Raw genomic sequence first — 10425 nt, 5'->3', positions numbered from 1 at the left:
GTTTCTCTCCTTTCCTCTGAAATCTCCCCATCCTCCTTGACTGCCACCCATTAACTCCCCCCCCCTTCCCATCATATTTTTATATCTGGGTGCTGCGGCCCTCATTTGTGCACTTTTCTTAAGGTGAAACAGTGCAGTGATTGCACTGAGAACCTGGATTAAGTGATGCTCCTGTGCAATTGAAGAGTCCGGCTGTCAGTCAGAGCTGCTGACTCTCCCAGAGTCCCCAGTGCTCTTACAAGGAAAGCTTGAAATCCTCCTGAGACTCTGTCCACCCTAAGGAATCTTTTGCCCCACACTGAGATTGGGCAAAAAGGCTGGGACTGAAACCTGGAGGCAAAGCCCAGCGAAAGAAACCTCTACTTTCAAGGGGTACCTGCGGTGTTTCTCTCCTTTCCTCTGAAATCTCCCCATCCTCCTTGACTGCCACCCATTAACTCCCCCTTCCCATCATATTTTTATATCTGGGTGCTGCGGCCCTCATTTGTGCACTTTTCTTAAGGTGAAACAGTGCAGTGATTGCACTGAGGACCTGGATTAGGTGATGCTCCTGTGCAATTGAAGAGTCCAGCTGTCAGTCAGAGCTGCTGACTCTCCCAGAGTCCCCAGTGCTCTTACAAGGAAAGCTTGAAATCCTCCTGAGACTCTGTCCACCCTAAGGAATCTTTTGCCCCACACTGAGATTGGGCAAAAAGGCTGGGACTGAAACCTGGAGGCAAAGCCCAGCGAAAGAAACCTCTACTTTCAAGGGGTACCTGCGGTGTTTCTCTCCTTTCCTCTGAAATCTCCCCATCCTCCTTGACTGCCACCCATTAACTCCCCCTTCCCATCATATTTTTATATCTGGGTGCTGCGGCCCTCATTTGTGCACTTTTCTTAAGGTGAAACAGTGCAGTGATTGCACTGAGGACCTGGATTAGGTGATGCTCCTGTGCAATTGAAGAGTCCAGCTGTCAGTCAGAGCTGCTGACTCTCCCAGAGTCCCCAGTGCTCTTACAAGGAAAGCTTGCTCAACTGAATGTCCTTCCCCTTCTTAATGACTGAGTACTCCAAACAGACTTTTCTCACCCACTATAAAAGAAACAAAAGACTGACCTGAGATCGTACATTTCCAGCATAGCAGCTAATCCGGTCACAAAGGTGTGTTCCTGCAACAGAGCCTGCCATGAAACAAAAGACTGACCTGAGATCGTACATTTCCAGCATAGCAGCTAATCCGGTCACAAAGGTGTGTTCCTGCAACAGAGCCTGCCATGAAACAAAAGACTGACCTGAGATCGTACATTTCCAGCATAGCAGCTAATCCGGTCACAAAGGTGTGTTCCTGCAACAGAGCCTGCCATGAAACAAAAGACTGACCTGAGATCGTACATTTCCAGCATAGCAGCTAATCCGGTCACAAAGGTGTGTTCCTGCAACAGAGCCTGCCATGAAACAAAAGACTGACCTGAGATCGTACATTTCCAGCATAGCAGCTAATCCGGTCACAAAGGTGTGTTCCTGCAACAGAGCCTGCCATGAAACAAAAGACTGACCTGAGATCGTACATTTCCAGCATAGCAGCTAATCCGGTCACAAAGGTGTGTTCCTGCAACAGAGCCTGCCATGAAACAAAAGACTGACCTGAGATCGTACATTTCCAGCATAGCAGCTAATCCGGTCACAAAGGTGTGTTCCTGCAACAGAGCCTGCCATGAAACAAAAGACTGACCTGAGATCGTACATTTCCAGCATAGCAGCTAATCCGGTCACAAAGGTGTGTTCCTGCAACAGAGCCTGCCATGAAACAAAAGAGGAGAGAATCAGACAATTCAAGCTCAACCAAGTTGCTCCAGAACGTCTTCTTTGTCCCAAAACTTGCTATGTTGTTGCAACAACTTGTCTTTCAGTCCAAAGGAAAATTGCCCCCATGTTAAGGATCCTTTTGAGCCTTGCGAAGGTAAACCTTCTGCGAATTCGTAGTAGCTTTCCTTCTCTCCCTTTCCCTCTGAAATCTCCCCATCCTCCTTGACTGCCACCCATTAACTCCCCCCCCCTTCCCATCATATTTTTATATCTGGGTGCTGCGGCCCTCATTTGTGCACTTTTCTTAAGGTGAAACAGTGCAGTGATTGCACTGAGAACCTGGATTAAGTGATGCTCCTGTGCAATTGAAGAGTCCGGCTGTCAGTCAGAGCTGCTGACTCTCCCAGAGTCCCCAGTGCTCTTACAAGGAAAGCTTGAAATCCTCCTGAGACTCTGTCCACCCTAAGGAATCTTTTGCCCCACACTGAGATTGGGCAGAAAAGGCTGGGACTGAAACCTGGAGGCAAAGCCCAGCGAAAGAAACCTCTACTTTCAAGGGGTACCTGCGGTGTTTCTCTCCTTCGCTCAGAGACCACTTGCCGGAGATATTGTCTTATCTCTTGGTCTCTTCTTATGCAGGCCGGCTCTGACTGCGCTGCTTGGGGGAGGTCCTGTCTCTCGAAGAGAACCTTCTCTTTCCCTCCGTTGTCCTTTGTAGGGAAATCTGGGAAAGGAGACACAGAGGGAGGAAGCATAGCAAAGTTTTAGATCTCCTCCAGATGAAGAAAAGACACTAAAATCAGCCCTTTGCAGCATCCTTCCCTCAGAGACCCAATTCAAAGGCTTTTGTGACTGTGTCTATTTTAGGGGAAAGACAAATTGCATTCTCTACATCCCCCCTCCCCAGTTCCTAGTATATAGATAAGTTCCACTCTCTAAGTGCAGCCTAGAATATAGGAAGAGGCAGAATTGGCTTCTCTAGATGCCTATATAGAGGACTCCACTCCTAAAGGAGCTCCTTCCCTTTCCCCCTCCATCCCCTTCAACCCAAAGTGTCTACTCACCATGCTGCTCCACTTTGTGGAGCTCAATTTCAATGATGACTTTTGTCTTTCTTTCGTGAGAAAGTCTTGTTTCCTCCAGCGTGGAGGTTGAAGGAGTTGCAGGGCTGCCATTTCTTCTCTTTCTCCTCCAGCAGCATTGGGAGATTTCCCTGCATCGTTCCAGTAATCTCAGGAACCTAAGAAAAGGAAGGGAATGGAGTGAAAGCCCTTTTCCAGACTCCACCTGCTTTACCTGCTCTGTGTCTGGGGCAGAGAGAGAAGCTCCTTCTGGGTCAACCTCTCCGAAGGAGCCCAGTCCTGAGGGCCTCCCTTCCCCACCTTCCCCCTCTCCGTTTCCCCATCCCAGGGCAAAGGCTCCTAGACAGACCTTCCACCTCCCAAGCAAGGAAAGACACGAAGGAGAAGCTCTTTAGAGCAGCCCTTCTGAAGACCTACTTACGTCTTCCTAAACATCTTGGCTCTGCTCAGTGACATCTGGCAGTTGGTGACCTTTGACCCTGGATGGATGACGTCATAGAGCCAATAGAATTCCCAGAGAATTCCCTTTGGGATCTACCACAGGTGATCTGCTCCACCTTTTCTGCATACACTGTTGGCAGCCAAAGATCTCTAGGAACCTACTAACAAATCTCTCAAGCTGCCTCTTTCTCACCTTTTGGTACAGAAGCCAAAGCTCTTTGTATGTAACCTGCCTTTCTCTAGAGCAGCTCCATTAAGCTCTCTGACTAAGCAAGGCTCACCAATGCAGCTTCTGGTCAACTTCCAGTCAAAACCAGTTGTGTTGCAAGCTCTCTGTATGTGAGTGTGTGTTTGTGTGTGTGTATCAACTCTGCTGGGTCTAGAGTCAGCTCCTCTGTTCTGTCTGCTTAGGTACAGATACCCTTTTCTGCATACACTGTTGGCAGCCAAAGATCTCTAGGAACCTACTAACAAATCTCTCAAGCTGCCTCTTTCTCACCTTTTGGTACAGAAGCCAAAGCTCTTTGTATGTAACCTGCCTTTCTCTAGAGCAGCTCCATTAAGCTCTCTGACTAAGCAAGGCTCACCAATGCAGCTTCTGGTCAACTTCCAGTCAAAACCAGTTGTGTTGCAAGCTCTCTGTATGTGAGTGTGTGTTTGTGTGTGTGTATCAACTCTGCTGGGTCTAGAGTCAGCTCCTCTGTTCTGTCTGCTTAGGTACAGATACCCTTTTCTGCATACACTGTTGGCAGCCAAAGATCTCTAGGAACCTACTAACAAATCTCTCAAGCTGCCTCTTTCTCACCTTTTGGTACAGAAGCCAAAGCTCTTTGTATGTAACCTGCCTTTCTCTAGAGCAGCTCCATTAAGCTCTCTGACTAAGCAAGGCTCACCAATGCAGCTTCTGGTCAACTTCCAGTCAAAACCAGTTGTGTTGCAAGCTCTCTGTATGTGAGTGTGTGTTTGTGTGTGTGTATCAACTCTGCTGGGTCTAGAGTCAGCTCCTCTGTTCTGTCTGCTTAGGTACAGATACCCTTTTCTGCATACACTGTTGGTAGCCAAAGATCTCTAGGAACCTACTAACAAATCTCTCAAGCTGCCTCTTTCTCACCTTTTGGTACAGAAGCCAAAGCTCTTTGTATGTAACCTGCCTTTCTCTAGAGCAGCTCCATTAAGCTCTCTGACTAAGCAAGGCTCACCAATGCAGCTTCTGCTCAACTTCCAGTCAAAACCAGTTGTGTTGCAAGCTCTCTGTATGTGAGTGTGTGTTTGTGTGTGTGTGTATCAACTCTGCTGGGTCTAGAGTCAGCTCCTCTGTTCTGTCTGCTTAGGTACAGATACCCTTTTCTGCATACACTGTTGGCAGCCAAAGATCTCTAGGAACCTACTAACAAATCTCTCAAGCTGCCTCTTTCTCACCTTTTGGTACAGAAGCCAAAGCTCTTTGTATGTAACCTGCCTTTCTCTAGAGCAGCTCCATTAAGCTCTCTGACTAAGCAAGGCTCACCAATGCAGCTTCTGGTCAACTTCCAGTCAAAACCAGTTGTGTTGCAAGCTCTCTGTATGTGAGTGTGTGTTTGTGTGTGTTTGTGTGTGTGTGTGTTTGTGTGTGTGTGTGTTTGTGTATCAACTCTGCTGGGTCTAGAGTCAGCTCCCTCTGTTCTGTCTGCTTAGGTACAGATACCCTTTTCTGCAACCGTTCTTCATATGTTTTAGCCTCCAGTCCCCTAACCATCTTTGTTGCCCTTCTCTGCATTTTCTTAATTAGTTTTTCATCAGAATTCAAAAATATCTGATCGAAGGCTGTCTGTCCTTTATAAAAGACGTAAATGTTCATGTCTTTATCATATCTAGATTGTATTTGCAATTGAGGCCAACATGATAATTTACTTCAAGTTCTTGCTTACATTTTAATTTCCCTTCAGTGTCAAAAATGTCTTTGTCACAATTTTTTCAAACTTCACCAGATTTGGATATGTAAATACTTCCATTTTGCCCCATTTTACAACTTTTTCTCCCCCACCCCATACTGGGAATCGCACAGAATCATAGTTGCTAATTCTAATCTAGGCATTTGGTAATATTATTACATCTACCACATTGAAAAAGAAGTTATCTGTCTTAAAATTTTTGTTTTTACCTTTCCTACAAAATCAAGTTACCAACATCGAAACACCAACTATCTTATTCTGTGTATTCTTTTTTGGCTCTTATTCAGGGGTGGGTTCCAAATTTTTTTTACTACAGTTCTGTGGGTGTGGCTTATTTGGTGGGCGTGACTTGGTCATGTGACTGAGTGGGCGTGGCCAACTTGAAGTCACTCAGGGCAAGGTGGGGCGGCACCTTGCTTTGAATGACATCACATGAGTCCTTTGGGAGAAGGGCGGTATAAAAATCAAATAAATAAATTGGCCATGCCCACTCATTCACATGACCAATGCTGCAGAGACAGGGTGATTTCTCCCGGGGGACAGCAGAGCTTCGCTGCCTCCTCTTTTCCTCAGAGGAGCTGCCTCCTCTTTTCCTCAGAGGAGCTGCCTCCTCTTTTCCTCAGAGGAGCTGCCTCCTCTTTTCCTCAGAGGAGCTGCCTCCTCTTTTCCTCAGAGGAGCTGCCTCCTCTTTTCCTCAGAGGAGCTGCCTCCTCTTTTCCTCAGAGGAGCTGCCTCCTCTTTTCCTCAGAGGAGCTGCCTCCTCTTTTCCTCAGAGGAGCTGCCTCCTCTTTTCCTCAGAGGAGCTGCCTCCTCTTTTCCTCAGAGGAGCTGCCTCCTCTTTTCCTCAGAGGAGCTGCCTCCTCTTTTCCTCAGAGGAGCTGCCTCCTCTTTTCCTCAGAGGAGCTGCCTCCTCTTTTCCTCAGAGGAGCTGCCTCCTCTTTTCCTCAGAGGAGCTGCCTCCTCTTTTCCTCAGAGGAGCTGCCTCCTCTTTTCCTCAGAGGAGCTGCCTCCTCTTTTCCTCAGAGGAGCTGCCTCCTCTTTTCCTCAGAGGAGCTGCCTCCTCTTTTCCTCAGAGGAGCTGCCTCCTCTTTTCCTCAGAGGAGCTGCCTCCTCTTTTCCTCAGAGGAGCTGCCTCCTCTTTTCCTCAGAGGAGCTGCCTCCTCTTTTCCTCAGAGGAGCTGCCTCCTCTTTTCCTCAGAGGAGCTGCCTCCTCTTTTCCTCAGAGGAGCTGCCTCCTCTTTTCCTCAGAGGAGCTGCCTCCTCTTTTCCTCAGAGGAGCTGCCTCCTCTTTTCCTCAGAGGAGCTGCCTCCTCTTTTCCTCAGAGGAGCTGCCTCCTCTTTTCCTCAGAGGAGCTGCCTCCTCTTTTCCTCAGAGGAGCTGCCTCCTCTTTTCCTCAGAGGAGCTGCCTCCTCTTTTCCTCAGAGGAGCTGCCTCCTCTTTTCCTCAGAGGAGCTGCCTCCTCTTTTCCTCAGAGGAGCTGCCTCCTCTTTTCCTCAGAGGAGCTGCCTCCTCTTTTCCTCAGAGGAGCTGCCTCCTCTTTTCCTCAGAGGAGCTGCCTCCTCTTTTCCTCAGAGGAGCTGCCTCCTCTTTTCCTCAGAGGAGCTGCCTCCTCTTTTCCTCAGAGGAGCTGCCTCCTCTTTTCCTCAGAGGAGCTGCCTCCTCTTTTCCTCAGAGGAGCTGCCTCCTCTTTTCCTCAGAGGAGCTGCCTCCTCTTTTCCTCAGAGGAGCTGCCTCCTCTTTTCCTCAGAGGAGCTGCCTCCTCTTTTCCTCAGAGGAGCTGCCTCCTCTTTTCCTCAGAGGAGCTGCCTCCTCTTTTCCTCAGAGGAGCTGCCTCCTCTTTTCCTCAGAGGAGCTGCCTCCTCTTTTCCTCAGAGGAGCTGCCTCCTCTTTTCCTCAGAGGAGCTGCCTCCTCTTTTCCTCAGAGGAGCTGCCTCCTCTTTTCCTCAGAGGAGCTGCCTCCTCTTTTCCTCAGAGGAGCTGCCTCCTCTTTTCCTCAGAGGAGCTGCCTCCTCTTTTCCTCAGAGGAGCTGCCTCCTCTTTTCCTCAGAGGAGCTGCCTCCTCTTTTCCTCAGAGGAGCTGCCTCCTCTTTTCCTCAGAGGAGCTGCCTCCTCTTTTCCTCAGAGGAGCTGCCTCCTCTTTTCCTCAGAGGAGCTGCCTCCTCTTTTCCTCAGAGGAGCTGCCTCCTCTTTTCCTCAGAGGAGCTGCCTCCTCTTTTCCTCAGAGGAGCTGCCTCCTCTTTTCCTCAGAGGAGCTGCCTCCTCTTTTCCTCAGAGGAGCTGCCTCCTCTTTTCCTCAGAGGAGCTGCCTCCTCTTTTCCTCAGAGGAGCTGCCTCCTCTTTTCCTCAGAGGAGCTGCCTCCTCTTTTCCTCAGAGGAGCTGCCTCCTCTTTTCCTCAGAGGAGCTGCCTCCTCTTTTCCTCAGAGGAGCTGCCTCCTCTTTTCCTCAGAGGAGCTGCCTCCTCTTTTCCTCAGAGGAGCTGCCTCCTCTTTTCCTCAGAGGAGCTGCCTCCTCTTTTCCTCAGAGGAGCTGCCTCCTCTTTTCCTCAGAGGAGCTGCCTCCTCTTTTCCTCAGAGGAGCTGCCTCCTCTTTTCCTCAGAGGAGCTGCCTCCTCTTTTCCTCAGAGGAGCTGCCTCCTCTTTTCCTCAGAGGAGCTGCCTCTCGCAAGTCCTTGCGAAGGGACACACACACACACACACACACACACACACACATACACAAAACACAACACAACACAACACGACTCACACACAATGTAAAAGCAGCTGCACTTCCCCCAAAATGGCCCTGCAACAAGCAGAAACTTCACACAGCCACAAAAAGCTCAAAAACCAACTTTCACACTTTACACACACACAACACAACACAACAGACTTACACACAATGTAAAAGCAGCTGCATTTCACCCAAAATGGCCCCTGCAACAAGCAGGAACCTCAAACAGCCACAAAAAGCTCAAAAACCAGCTTTCACACTTTACACACATACAATACAATACAACACAACTGACTCACACACACACACACACACACACAAAATGCCACATACAGCTTTGTGAGATTTTGTGTGTTTGTGTAGTTAGAGTGAAACATTACAGAAACACACCAAATTTCAAAAAGCTGCACAAATATTTTATTATTTTATTTTATTTATATTTTTTAGATCAGGGGTCTCCAACCTTAGTAACTTTAAGGTTTGTGGACCTCCCAGAGTTCCTCAGAGTTCCTTAGCCAACAAAGACACTGAGGAGATGGATTGCAGGCAGGCAGGCAGATTCAGTTGCTAGCTGATGCAACTGATTGCAGAAGCCGAAGGAAAGCGAGCCCAAAAGGAGCAGTAATTATGTAAGTGGGGAGGGGGGATTGCGTGGGCCAGAGGAAAAAAAGATTTTAAAAGGCTCCTCTGACGATCCCAGCTGAAGTTGCCTAATAGCAGCCCAGAAGCTCTTAACTCAGCTGGGATCGCCAGAGGAGCCTTTTAAAACCATTTGTTTTAAAACCATTTGTTTTAAACAACTTTTAAAGGGTTCTGATGATCCCTGCTGAACTGTGTGATCATCAGAGGGTTTTTCTTTTACTTTTAAAAGCCTTTTTTTGGCTGAAAAAAAGATGCTTTTAAAAGTAAAAAAAATCAAACCTCTGATGATTGGGAAACCAGTTCGGGGGCGTGGCCAGCCAGCCATTACTACCAGTTCTCCGAACGCCAGCAGATTTTTACTACCGCCTCTCTAGAACCGGAGCGAACTGGGAGCAACCCACCACTGATCCCCATAGTCAAAATTCAGGCACTTTGCAACTGGCATGTACTTATGACAGTTGCACTATCCCAGCATCATGTGATCACCATTTGTAACATTCCCAGCTGACTTTTGACAAGCAAAGTTAATGGCAAAGCCAGATTCGCTTAACATCTGCATGATTCACTTAACAACTAAAGTGATTTGCTTAACAACTGTGGCAAAAAAGGTCATAAAATGGGGCAAAATTCACTTAACAACTGCATTGCTTAGCAACAGAAATTTTGGGCTCAACTGATGGGTGGAAACTGATCAAGGAAAGAAGCAACTTAGAACTAAGGAGAAATTTCCTGACAGTTAGAACAATTAATAAGTGGAACGACTTGCCTGCAGAAGTTGTGAATGCTCCAACACTGGAAATTTTTAAGAAAATGTTGGATAACCATCTGACTGAGATGGTGTAGGGTTTCCTGCCTGGGCAGGGGGTTGGACTAGAAGGCCTCCAAGGTCCCTTCCAACTCTGTTATTATCTTATCTTATCTTATCTTATCTTATCTTATCTTATCCTATATTATATTATATTATATTATATTATATTATATTATATTATATTATATTATATTATTATATTATATTATATTATATTATATTATATTATATTATATTATATTATATTATATTATATTATATTATATTATATTATATTATATTATATTAAATGTGGTTGTAAATCAAGGACTATCTGTAATTCCTAGCCATTAACTATAGTTCTCTAGTATCTTTGTTGTTGTTAGTTGCAAAGTCGTGTCTGACCGATCGCAACCCTGTAGACAAAGTTCCTCCAGGCCTTCCAGTACCATCCTACAGAGTCCATTTAAGCTCATGCCTACTGCTTCAGTGACTCCATCCAGCCACCTTATTCTCTGTCTTCCTCTTCTTCTTTTGCCCTCAATCTTTCCCAGCATTAGGATCTTCTCCAGTGAGTCCTTCCTTCTCATTAGGTAGCCAAAATATTTGAGTTTCATCTTCAGGATCCAGGCTTCTAAAGAGCAGTCAGGGTTGATCTCCTCTAGGACTGACCGGTTTGATCGCTTTGAAGTCCAAGCAACTCACAGGAGTCTTCTCCAGCACCATAGTTCAAAGGCCTCAATTCTTTGGCGTTCAGCCTTTCTTATGGTCCAACTTTCACAGCCATACATTGCAACTGGGAAACCATAGCCTTGACTATATGTATTTTTGTTGGCAGGGTGATGTCTTTGCTTTTTAGTATGCTGCCTAGATTTGCCATAGCTTTCCTCCACAGGAGCAAGCATCTTTTAATTTCTTGACTGCAGTCCCCATCTACGGTGATCTTGGAGCCCAGGAAAATAAAATCTGTCACTACCTCCATTTCTTTCCCATCTATTTGCCAGGAATTGAGGGGGCTGGATGCCATGATCTTAGTTTTCTTA

General features: G+C 46.9%; 1 long non-coding RNA gene across 1 annotated transcript in view; it reads right to left on the bottom strand.

The window, feature by feature from the left end:
* Window positions 1–1711: 1711 nt before the first annotated feature.
* The window catches only part of LOC131202398 (uncharacterized), a 33429-nt gene continuing 24715 nt past the window's right edge, over window positions 1712–10425 (bottom strand). The window contains exons 2-4 of the long non-coding RNA XR_009156141.1: window positions 2850–3025; window positions 2349–2509; window positions 1712–1776 (exon numbers count right to left, since the gene is read on the bottom strand). This is a non-coding gene — a long non-coding RNA (uncharacterized LOC131202398). The remainder of the gene's footprint in view (window positions 1777–2348; window positions 2510–2849; window positions 3026–10425) is intronic.

Source organism: Ahaetulla prasina, chromosome 7 (assembly GCF_028640845.1).
Source record: "Ahaetulla prasina isolate Xishuangbanna chromosome 7, ASM2864084v1, whole genome shotgun sequence".
In the NCBI taxonomy this organism is placed as follows: domain Eukaryota; kingdom Metazoa; phylum Chordata; class Lepidosauria; order Squamata; family Colubridae; genus Ahaetulla; species Ahaetulla prasina.
The sequence above is the reverse complement of the archived record's forward strand: the minus strand, read 5'-3'. Positions and strand labels throughout refer to the sequence as shown.